This window comes from Anopheles stephensi, chromosome X (genome assembly GCF_013141755.1).
Source record: "Anopheles stephensi strain Indian chromosome X, UCI_ANSTEP_V1.0, whole genome shotgun sequence".
Lineage (NCBI taxonomy): Eukaryota > Metazoa > Arthropoda > Insecta > Diptera > Culicidae > Anopheles > Anopheles stephensi.
The window spans coordinates 19,956,945-19,968,206 of NC_050201.1; the positions used below are offsets into that span (position 1 = coordinate 19,956,945).

At 42.0% G+C, this 11,262-nt stretch overlaps 1 long non-coding RNA gene across 1 annotated transcript; it reads left to right on the top strand.

Annotated features, from left to right (window-relative positions):
* The first annotated feature begins 464 nt into the window (after positions 1-464).
* LOC118514561 lies at positions 465-935 on the top strand. Its single transcript, XR_004906668.1, has 3 exons — positions 465-602; positions 704-802; positions 885-935. It is a non-coding gene; the product is annotated as an uncharacterized LOC118514561 (long non-coding RNA).
* Positions 936-11,262: the final 10,327 nt, after the last annotated feature.

Genomic DNA, 11,262 nt, shown 5'->3' on the forward strand with positions numbered 1-11,262 from the left:
ATCGCGATGTGTGTTAATCGTTAGCAGGGGGCAGTATTTGGCGTCGATTTCTACCTGCAAGAATGCGTCGGAAAGGTCGATTTTGCTGAAGTATCTAGATTGGGCCAATTTGGAGAAGATATCGCCTGGGAGCGGTAGTAGGTACTAGTGTGTCCGAAGAGCCTAATTCAGTCCCGTCGAATAGTCCTCACATATTCAGATGCTACCGTTGCTCTTCCTAACGACGACAATTGGCGCGCCCGCATGACAGAGAGTAACTCATTTTGATGCCTCTCGCTACCCCTGACCCACACTTTCGAGCGATCGCGCAACTTACTCGCACTCCGCAATCCCACTTCATGCCTGAACACTTCCACCAGTAGTGTGTTTGCCGAATTTTCTTCCTGAGCATAAGCTACCCTCACACTCCACCTCGATACTACCTTCCCTCTCCATTCCGGAACGCTCGTTCCGTTGAGGTGTTCGAAAAATTTCGCCTTGCGCTCGGCTCACACTCTCGCACTCTCACATAGTCCACCACTCTACGCTACTCCTGAATGCTCTCTCGTTCTATGTGTTGGAAATTCACACTTGTGGTAGAAGGTTTACCAGACAGATCACAGGTAGATAAACAGTTTACAACTTAGCTTGGCTTGGTGCACATGAAAGTGGATTATAAAGCTTAAAATTTTATATTTTAAATACAAATATCATTCTTTTATAGTGTTTTTGGTGAAATAAACTTTACCGTGTGGAACGAGTTTAAGTGTATTCGCATGCGCGAAAGTGTTTGATCGTACTAGTGCAGTGAACCAAATAGTCGGTAGGTACCCAACCTAATGAAAGTGTGTATAGTTTTTCACGTTCGTTTTTCATAACTTTTATACCTTTTCTAATAATTTCAGTACAAATTTCACTGTTAGTTAAACGCAATCAATATTTTGTTTTGATCGACCAGCTGCTGTAAACATTCTGAATAAAACGTTCGATTGCATCGTAAATTGCTCCTTGCAGCTAGGTTTCTAAGAATTGCTCTTTTATATCCATAACAGCTGTGCTTGGAGCGGGGAGCATCCAATACAGCAAAAGGAAAGAAAAAGAGAGCATGAGAACGAGTGCCGAGTACGCTCGCCGCTCACGCCCGGTCACTCAAGAAGGCTGAAACTCGAATGACTTTCAGCCCGAGTTTCAGCTTGCATGTTGCGCGACATCCTGTCAAGCGGGCGGGCATCACTACACGTGTCGCTACGGCTGATCACTTGCGGAATCGGGATCCTCTCTCTCTCCTTGGGCCCGAAGTGCGACAGTAGCCCTCTCGATGTCCGTGTCTCCCGCAATCCTGACACTTGTGAGAGCCGTACGTACACTCTCGCACCCAGTGGTACTCACCACACAACCAGCACGGTCTGCGTGGTTTCGACACCGGTGCACTTTCCATATTTCGCGGCTGCGTCTGGCGCTGGTGCGTGTAGTTAGGCCGGTTTGTTGCAGGAAAACGTCGCTTTTCCTCGTTGTGCAACGCCAGTACTCGATCTACCCCCTCGGCGGATATCAACGCGCTGTCTACTTTGAGACCCAGAATGCGTTGACCTTCGGTAGACAGTTGCTCCAACGTTATCTCCGATTTCCCCTCGATGATGGTCAGCAATCGCATGCGGATCTCGGCATCCGCATCGTCTCTCAATCCGCATATCAGTATAAGGCATTTGAATTGCGCTTCATTCATCGATGCGAACTGGAAGTCGTCACAGGCGCGGTTTACTCGGCTCGAAAAGGTTAACAGATCCTCGTTCCTCGCTTTCACTATCTTTAGGCATCTGTAACTTTACTATGCAGCGATTCTGTTGAGCCGAATAGGGTTTTAAGCTTGCTTACCGTTTCATTGAAGCTGATGTCGCGGGGCAACTGTGGTAGGATGTAGTTTGAGTACCGTGCGTGCTCGATCGTGCCCAATTTCCTCATCATCAACCGAAATTTTGCCGAATCATCGAGCCGGGAAGCATCTTGTGCAAACACGTCCTCGTAACGCTTGTACCACGCGTTGAACGTTAAACCGGATTCTGCCTCGTACCAGAATTCCGTGATGCTTGCCGATAATGCATCCATGATGATCTCGGGGTCTCGTGGCGCTGCGGGCTGCTGCTGCGGTTGGTACTGGGGCTGGGGTGCTGTATGCTGTTGCTGCTGCATCATCTGTGCCATCATTTGTTGCTGTTGCTGCTGCTGCTGCATTTGTTGTTGCATTAGTTGCAGCATTTGGTACAGCATCGCTGTGTCGGGACCCTGCGTCGCCGTGCCTGGCTGTGCTGCTGCGGCGGAATGCTGTGAGGGTGGATGAACTGTAAGCGTCCCTGTGCTTTGCGATGGCGGATGCTGGCGTGGGACGAAAGCTGCGTTCAATGCGTTTGCTCCATTCTGGGACAACCGACGCTGATCGTCCATCCCGGTAGTGTCGTCGGGGCTAAACATAATTCTGCATAACATAAATAATTGGCGGAATTGTCCTTTTTTACATAGATAGCACGTAACACGCGAAAAGATTGCGGACCGCGAAAAAAAACTTACGAACGCGACACGAACGCGATATCCTCGACGCCACTTTTATGTTTTGTTTTATATGTTTTTAAACGAACTTATATTTATACATCGAACTTTTACACGGATACATTTCACGCCACTTTTACATCAAACACACGGACACAGCACATAAAGTCAATCGGGGAGAGATCACCGAGGACGCTAGGACGAATCTAATTAATAAATCTTTTAGTGGACGCTCACGCTCGTTCGCTGACCTCTCGGTAGATCGCACTAACACATCCACCGGTGACCGTTCCATGTCACCGGTGAGTTTCCGTGACAGATCTTCCGAGCCAGGTTGGACCATAACAATTTCCGCTTTTTATGATGTACGACGGGATGTTTATTATCATCTTCTTGTTGCTGGATAATGGTTCTATTTCAAACATTTTATAATTATCTTCGACTTTGGGAATGTAGAAAAACATTTCATTGCAATTTACGACATTGCATAATCTAAGGCTTGTTCAGGGAAATCTGTATTAATGCCTTGGTTATTAATTGCTTTTTCTACAGCAAGTATCTCATCTAGTGACAATAATTTACTGCTAGTCAGCTGAATGGGCGTACGAAGTATCGTATCTTCTATGTCTTCTAAGATACGATTTGTTGCATCCATGTAAACTAAAAGAGTGATTGCATCTATTTCTTGTAGTAGAATTTTCTCTTTCGCTGCATGTTTTTTATGAGTTCGTTTATGGTTAGAGTCATCTCGGAAATCTTCGCGTTTACGACGTTATTTATGCGTATTTGTGCGTTATTCTCACTGATGAGCTCGTCCAGGGTTGTATTGATGATTCTAAGATTTTCAGCGTCTGAAGAACCTGTCAGCCATTCCCTTGCTGTACCTATAGCGTCCCATCTTTTAAATTGTGTTACCGGGTTAAGTTAGATTAGTTTATTTCTCATCTCCATACTTTTGCTTGCCATTGTTTTAAACCATTTTTAACCATTGTTCTCGATATTCGATAGGGCGGTTGGATAAACGATTTTAACATTGTCTTTCTGAAATTGACAATCTTGTTTTCCTAATAATAAACGGGGTCTTGATTTAGGTTTCTTATGTTTAAACTTCCTCCAAGAGCGCTTGTTACGTACAAAACGAAAAGTAATCTGATCCGCATCTGAAATAATTCAAATAGAATCTTCCGGTAGTACCATTTTCGTCGTTTGATTTTTGACTTGTTTCTTTTGATATTTTCCATGCTTCTGAAAGTGCTTTTGTTTGAACTGTGTACTTAAGAAAGTCTAGCCCTAGGATCAAGTTTCTTCCTAATATTTGGCTTAACGAACACTTTTCATTTTCTCTTAGCTCTGGTGGGTCTTTATTTGTGTTTCTTTTAATTTGAATGAGTCTAGTGTTTTCAAGATTCTCTTTTACTTAAAAAAAATCTTCTGAGTTGGGGTAATTATTCGATTGGTTAAATACTATCTCGTTGGGAGTGTATTTTGTTGACGAATGCACTGAGTTGTTATACAGAGATACTGAAATACCTATTTTTGATTTAGTGCTTGTGTCCGGGAATTTATACTTGTTTGTATTTAGTATCTCGATGATCGTTGAGTGAGTTTTTTCTGCTTGACCATTTGTTTTCGAGCTTGAAGCGTAGCAAAGTTCGACATTAAGATTCGCTAAATAGTTTCTTAATTGAACGGATCCAAACGTTGTCTCGTGGTCTGTTACTTTTTTTTCGGAATGTTAAACGTACTAAAGTATTTTGATGAAGCGTTTTTAACATCCGTTAGATTTTTCGAATCCATTTTTATTTAAAAGCATTTAAAAGCATCAACCAGTGATAAGAAATTAATTCTATCAATTTGAAAAATATCCATGTGCACTCTTTCGAAAGGTTTTTCGGTTACTGTTCTTGGAGATAATTTTATGTTATATGGCTTCCTTTCGTATTTGTGAACATTGCAAATCTTACATGAATTGCAAACTATTTTGATGTTTTGTGCCATTGTTGGAAAGAAAAAGCTTCTCTTGAGTTGATTTTCTATTTCTGTGATTCCTATATGAGTACGTTCGTGTTCTTTCGTAATAATTGCATCTTGTCTTTGCTCATTGGTTACATCCTGAACTATAAATTGTGTAAAGACGAAATGGACTTGAATGCTAAAGATTTTTCTGTAAACTTGTTGTACGATATTAATGGTATCTTCTAATGTCATTATAGCTGTTTGTTTGTTATTGTGGTATCTCATTAATGCATCTTTTACTGAATCTACGTTAAATTCGGTAGAACAAATAGTGATTTTTTGATAGTTTTGAAACGGTACTTCACGTATTTCAGCCGAAAAATTTGCAACTTTGAAAATTATTTGATTCCTATAATAGTTCAGTGAAATGAATGTAATAACCATCTGATGTTTCAGCTGAATGTACTGTTAAAAATTCAGAAAAAAATCAGAGGTAGGAGGATTATTAATCTGAGAGTCTGATGTACGAGGGCTGACAATAAAGTAAGGTCTCCATTTTTTTTTTCTTCATAGAAAATGACATTTATTTACAAAAAGCGATACACCGTTGGAAAGGCCAAGGTCTTGGCTACTTTTCTACTTACTTGCCATTTTTTTCCAACACCTTGCGCATCCGCACGATGAACTTGTCTATCCCGGCAGAATACCACTCTCCGTCCGCCTCGCGCAGCCAGGTGTTGACCTCTTTCTGAACCTCTGCGTCACTTTCAAACTTCTTCCCTCCGAGATGTTTTTTCAGGGCGGGGAACATGTGGTAGTCACTTGGGGCCACATCGGGACTATAGGGCGGGTGATCGATGATGTCCCAGCCAAAATTCTTGAGCAGGTCAAGGGTAACGTTGGCTGTGTGCGGGCGAGCGTTGTCGTGGTGAAATTTCACTCCTTTGCTCAGTAATCCCGGGCGTTTGTTTTTTATGGCACGACGAAGCTTTTCCAGGGTCTCATAGTACCTTGCTGCATTGATAGTGGTTCCCCTTGGCATGAAATCCACCAAAAATACCCCTTGGCGATCCCAAAACACCGTAGCCATCACCTTGCCGGCTGACAGTGTCGCCTTAAACTTTTTGGGTTTCGGAGAATCGCTATGGCGCCATTGTTTGGACGACTCCTTTGTTTCGGGTGTGTAGTGATGAGCCCACGTTTCATCCCCCGTAACAAACCCTTCCAAAAAGTCACACATTCCACACGCCGCTTCATGTGGTCTTCGGTCAGCTGTTTCGGCACCCATCGGGCAGAAACTTTGTGATACTGCAAGTTGTTCACAAGGATATGACGGATTGTCTCGCTGCTACACACTCCTCCAAGCTTCTCTTCCAAGTCCCTAATTGTCGCACGGCGGTTTTTGAGCATTTCTGCCTCCACTGCTTGAACAATCGCATCCGAGACCGACGGTCGGCCACTTCTCTCCTCGTCGTGAACATTAGTGCGACCGGAATTGAACTCGCGGCTCCATTTACGCACGTTTTTTATGTCCATACACTTTTCCCCGTAAACTTCAACTAGTTGACGATGGATTTCATTAGGTGTCACCTTTTTCGCACTCAAAAAACGTATTACAGAACGCAATTCGCACTTGGACGCTGACGCTAGGGATACCTCCATCGTTGACGGCTGCTCAGCCAAGTCTGAGCGGTCGGGGAAGCCTCACCCAGCAGCAAAGTGGTAGTAGGGGAACCAAGGAACACGGCGGTTTTGCCAGATTTCGCCTAGCGCGTGATCCGGCGAAGTTGCAGCGTTGGAGACCTTACTTTATTGTCAGCCCTCGTACATACTCCTGAAGGGCTTCATTCCAGTTCCTTTGTTCTATTTTTGCCACAGAAATCTCCTTTATTACCCCCTGGTTCTGCCGTTCAACGGCCCCATTCGATTGTGCACTAATGTCTTATGTCAAAAGTCTGTAATTTCTTTGCTTTTAAGTGGTGGCCCATTATCGCTTTGGATGGCGCCAGGCAATCCCCATAGCTTAAATATATTACAAAGCGCCGTATTAGTTGAATTTGCATCAGTGGATTTCAGCTGTACGACATGTAAATAACGGGAGTAGGTGTCCACGCAAATCCCAAGAAATGCCCAGAACCACATCCTTGCAATGATAAAAAGTCTACTTGAAGCATCTCCTGTGGCCCTTCTGGCAATTGTCGACTGCATAGGGGCACGGGTGGATTTCTTCTAGAGATTGCTAGACAAGTAGCGCAGGAACTAAGGAACTAGGCCTAGGAACGCAGGACTAGGACTAGGAACGCAGGAACTAGGCCACCAGAAATGTTCACGGAGAATTCTTTTTGTAGCTCCGCAACCAACATGTCCTTCGTGTGATGTTTCTATAGCTTTCTTACTTAGGAGTATGGGTAACACTATTAGATTGTCTTTGAAAACTAGGGGATTGAGAGTCCACAATTGTTTTTTCCAAACATTCATATCTTCTTAGATGACGTGGCCATGTGCCTGTTTCTATTGAACGCCGGACTTCTGCTAGCTCCTTGTCTTTTTCTGAAGCCCTTTGGGTCTCTGACCATGAAATACTCATGTTAAATGCATCAAGAGTATATAACATGTGCTCATCTTCATCTTTGTCGAAAGGTTCATCTGCTTGACATTTGCTTATCAATTGCGAAACTATATCAGCAATATTTCGCACTCCAGGAATACAACGGATTTTGAAATTGAATGGCTGCAAACGCAGAGCCCAAGACTCTGCCCGAGTAATAGACTTTTTCCCCGATCTAAACTGTCCTCCAAAAATGAACATGTTCGCTCTTGAGTCCGTCCAAATGGTAAAGTTAATGCTCGTTTAATAATATTTGAATCGTTCCACTGCCCATACTATTGCTAAAGCTTCTTTTTGGGTATGTGGGTAACGTCGTTCTGTAACAGTCAATGATTTGGAAATGCATGCTATTATACGAGGTACACCTGCGGTATTAAATTGGGCAAGCATTGCTCCAAGACCAAATGGAGACGCATCTACAAATAAAAAATGCGTTCTGTCTTTGTAGTTAAAATAGCCAAGCTTCTCAATTGCATTCAGTGCCGCGTTTTTTATATCATTGAACTTAAATTCTTCCAATTCAGTCCAATAAAAGGATAATGAATTTGCAAGGACTCTTAGATTTTTGGTCCTTTCTGCTCTGATCAGGGTGAATGTTTCAAGAAAATTGATGAGGCCTAAGAAGTTTTTTCCTCTGATAATGTTTCTGTGCGTCGAAATCCTTTGATGGCTTTTCTTTTGTCTTCATCGACTCGCCAACCATTATGTGATAGTAAGAAACCCAAAAATTTGACAGTTTGTTTTCCGAAAGCTCATTTGTCAGAATTCAGCAAAACATTGAGTTCTCGAAGACGCGATAGTGTATAACGAAGGTTTTCGTCGTGCTCTTCCTTTGTGTGACCAAAAACAAGAATATCATCGAGATAGTTTACTGTCCCAGGACATTTTGCAAGTACAACTGTCTGCAGGATTTCCTGAAAAATATCAGGGGCGTTGCACAATCCGAAAAGTAATCTAATGAAGCGGTATGTATCGTTGCCAGAGAAAAAAATTGTTCAATGCCTGCATGATTCATCCAGCACGATGTGGTAAAATGCATTAGTTAGGTCGATAGTAGAAAACCAACCGGCTCCATTTAGTTTCAATAGTATTTCTTCCAATGTAGGCATTCTAAAAGGGGTTCTAATAATACATTTGTTTGGCCCTCGCAAATCAACTACTAATCTAATATCCCGCTTGCCCTTCGGAACTACTAATAGTGATGAACAAAAGGATTTGTCCATGTTGTTAGTCACCTTTTCAATAATATCAGATAATAAGAGGCTTTGGAGTCGATTTTCAACTTCTGTTTTATATGTGGGAGGAATATTTGTATATACCTTTCTCGATGGGGACAAATTTTTATCGTAAAACAGCATTACCGCTGGTATTTTAAATTTGGGAAAACGATCAGATGTGCCTAAAGTATTCACTTCTCCTAAAACTGATCTGTACATTGCGTCATGAGAGCTTAAAATTCGGACACCTTATCCTAACTGCAACACACTATATCTAGTCGCAGTGGAACGCCCTAAAAGTGGCTTTGCTCCTGGGATTTTGTAAAAAGTTTCGATTCCCGATGGACCGTCAAGAGAAATAAATAATTCGGCAAGAAAGGAAGCAATAACTGGAATGGTCGACTGGTAGCATATGCCCTCAACGGTTTATCCGTTCCGTTTGCGAGTTCATAAATTGGATGAGAGATCGGATCTCTCAATAATCGATCGAAAATATTGTCGCCGACAGTATTCACTTCAGCCAAGTGAATCTTCAGGAATCTATCAAAAACTAAACCTCAACTCCAGCCACTGTACAAACAACTGAACCAGTGCCTTCCATCCCACATAAATCCAATGAACACATCACGTATGATTCCGGAAGACACTCTGATACTTCTATAGCGCACCCTGATAATTCTGGAGTCGAAATCTGATTCGAATCAGTTGTTAAGAAAGGATTTCCCGTATTCGTGTTGATGTTGTTATTGGCTTGAACATCTTGGAATATTTTCTAAAACGATATAATTAGATTATTAGTTTGCATCATCAATTCCATTTAATGAAAATGTCTCCGAGCGACAACAATTTATTATCTTTCTCTGAATTGCTATTATGACATTAAATCGCTTTCATAAACACTTACACCTTCCTCTCCTTGCTCGGCAGTCGAAACTGTAGCAATCTTCCTTACTTTGGAAGCCGATGATTGATCTTGATCCTTAACGGATTCACACTTATCACGAGATGACGTGCATGCTCTTTGGATATGCCCTTTTGTCTTGCACAAATGAAAAAAACTTATCTACGGCAAATCAGCAATCCGGTTGATTACTTGTGCTCATACAACGCCAACATGGTTTAAATGACGATGGAACAGCCCCACTTATGCGTGAATATCCTCCCCGGCTTAACGGAAAATACCCTCTGCCTCGGTAGCCAAATGTTGATGCTCGAACCTCTGCTCGATTCGATCCAGGAATACCGTAAGACACCGTCAATACACTTGAAGTTTCTTCGACGTTGTGCTTCTTGTTGTATATTTCCTCGGCTTGTTGTTCGATTTCGATTGTACGAACACGGACCACTAGCTCTTGTAAAGAGTCACCTTTACGGGCAGCTTTTCTGGATACTTCGCGGATATTGTAAGTTATAGCTGGTATAACATTACCAGGCTAATGTTATATTAAGATACGTAATAGTATTTTCATCGGGGACTCACTGTCAGCTGCTAGTTCTGCTGTTAGTTGAGCACTAGAAGAGACTTCCTTCTAAAACCAACCGTCAATAAAGAAAGACGTGAAGCAACATACCATAACTGGCGCAGTCGAAGCTTTCGAGCGACGAAGTTCACCTTTAGCATCATATTGGAAATCCAGCATATCCAGGGCGGTTCGGCTGATAAACAATTGAAATCATTGGTGACAATCTATTCTCGAAAGGCGAACCCGAGCAACCGGTTTACCCATCTCTGGCGGAATACCAGCGGATTTGTGCTGTTCGATAAGAAACGCTACCATGTAAGACTACAAATAGTTGTGAGTAAAAGTGCGTGATAAAAAAGAGAGTGAAATGGAGCACACTATCGCAAATTTGCAAGAGCAAATAAATGAATTAGTGAGAAGATTAGGGATAAAACAAGCATCAGAACAGTTGACGCCGCGGTTAAATTTAAGCAGCTTCCTGATACGTTAAAATATTTGCCAGAATATAGTGGAGATAAAAATACGCTAACCACATGGATAGACACAGTGGAAAGGACAATGAACCATTGCCACGAGGCTGAGGATAGTGCCGTATACAGAATGTGGTTTGGCCACGTGCGAAACAGAGTAGTAGGTAAAGCGAACAAAGTGCTACTTATAAAAAACTGTTCACTTAACTGCACATTCATTAAGCAAACATTGAGTGAAAATTTTAGTGCGCATAGAAATCTGTCCAACAATATATCCGATATTTTGTTGCTTAAGCAAAACGGTTTATCACTAAAAAACTACATCAGTGTGTGCGAAGAATTATATCATGAGCTAAACAGTAACATATACCAAGATCCGATCAATTCAGGACATGAAGCTGCTATCATGCGGGTGTTAGTGATTACGATAACGAACGCATTTATCGATGGTTTAAGTTACGATCTGCCTAGACTAGTTAGAGCGAGTAAACCCGATACACTCGAGAATGCTTTTCAAGCTGCCAGAGATCTTGCTGATGCACATGTTAGAGAGAGACAAAAAAATCAAATGATGAACAGAAACTTCGAGTACCGTAATCCAACACCGCAACCAAATGAGTTTGTACGAAAAGATATTGTCGAAAAAATGGATGTTGATCCTTCTGCTAGGCACTCTTACAATAGTCGCTTAAAACGCAGTACAAAAGAAACGCAAAGAAATAAGCATCAAACCTATTTTAAGTCAACAGGTCAACCACGTTTTCATGTTGAGGAATTAAGTAACGTTGATCAAGAAACAACTGAAGAATCTATTGATAATTTAAATTTTCACATAGTTCAGCACAAAGAGCACAAAACTTAGGAAATTACATCCCGTACATTAAATTACGAACCACTTGTGGAAAAATATTGAACTTCCTGATAGACACTGGAGCAAATAAGAATTATATCCGCCGAAGCTTGGTTAAGATAGAAAATTTCTCTGCCGTAGTATAAAACCATTGGTCGTACGTAGTGTGCATGGA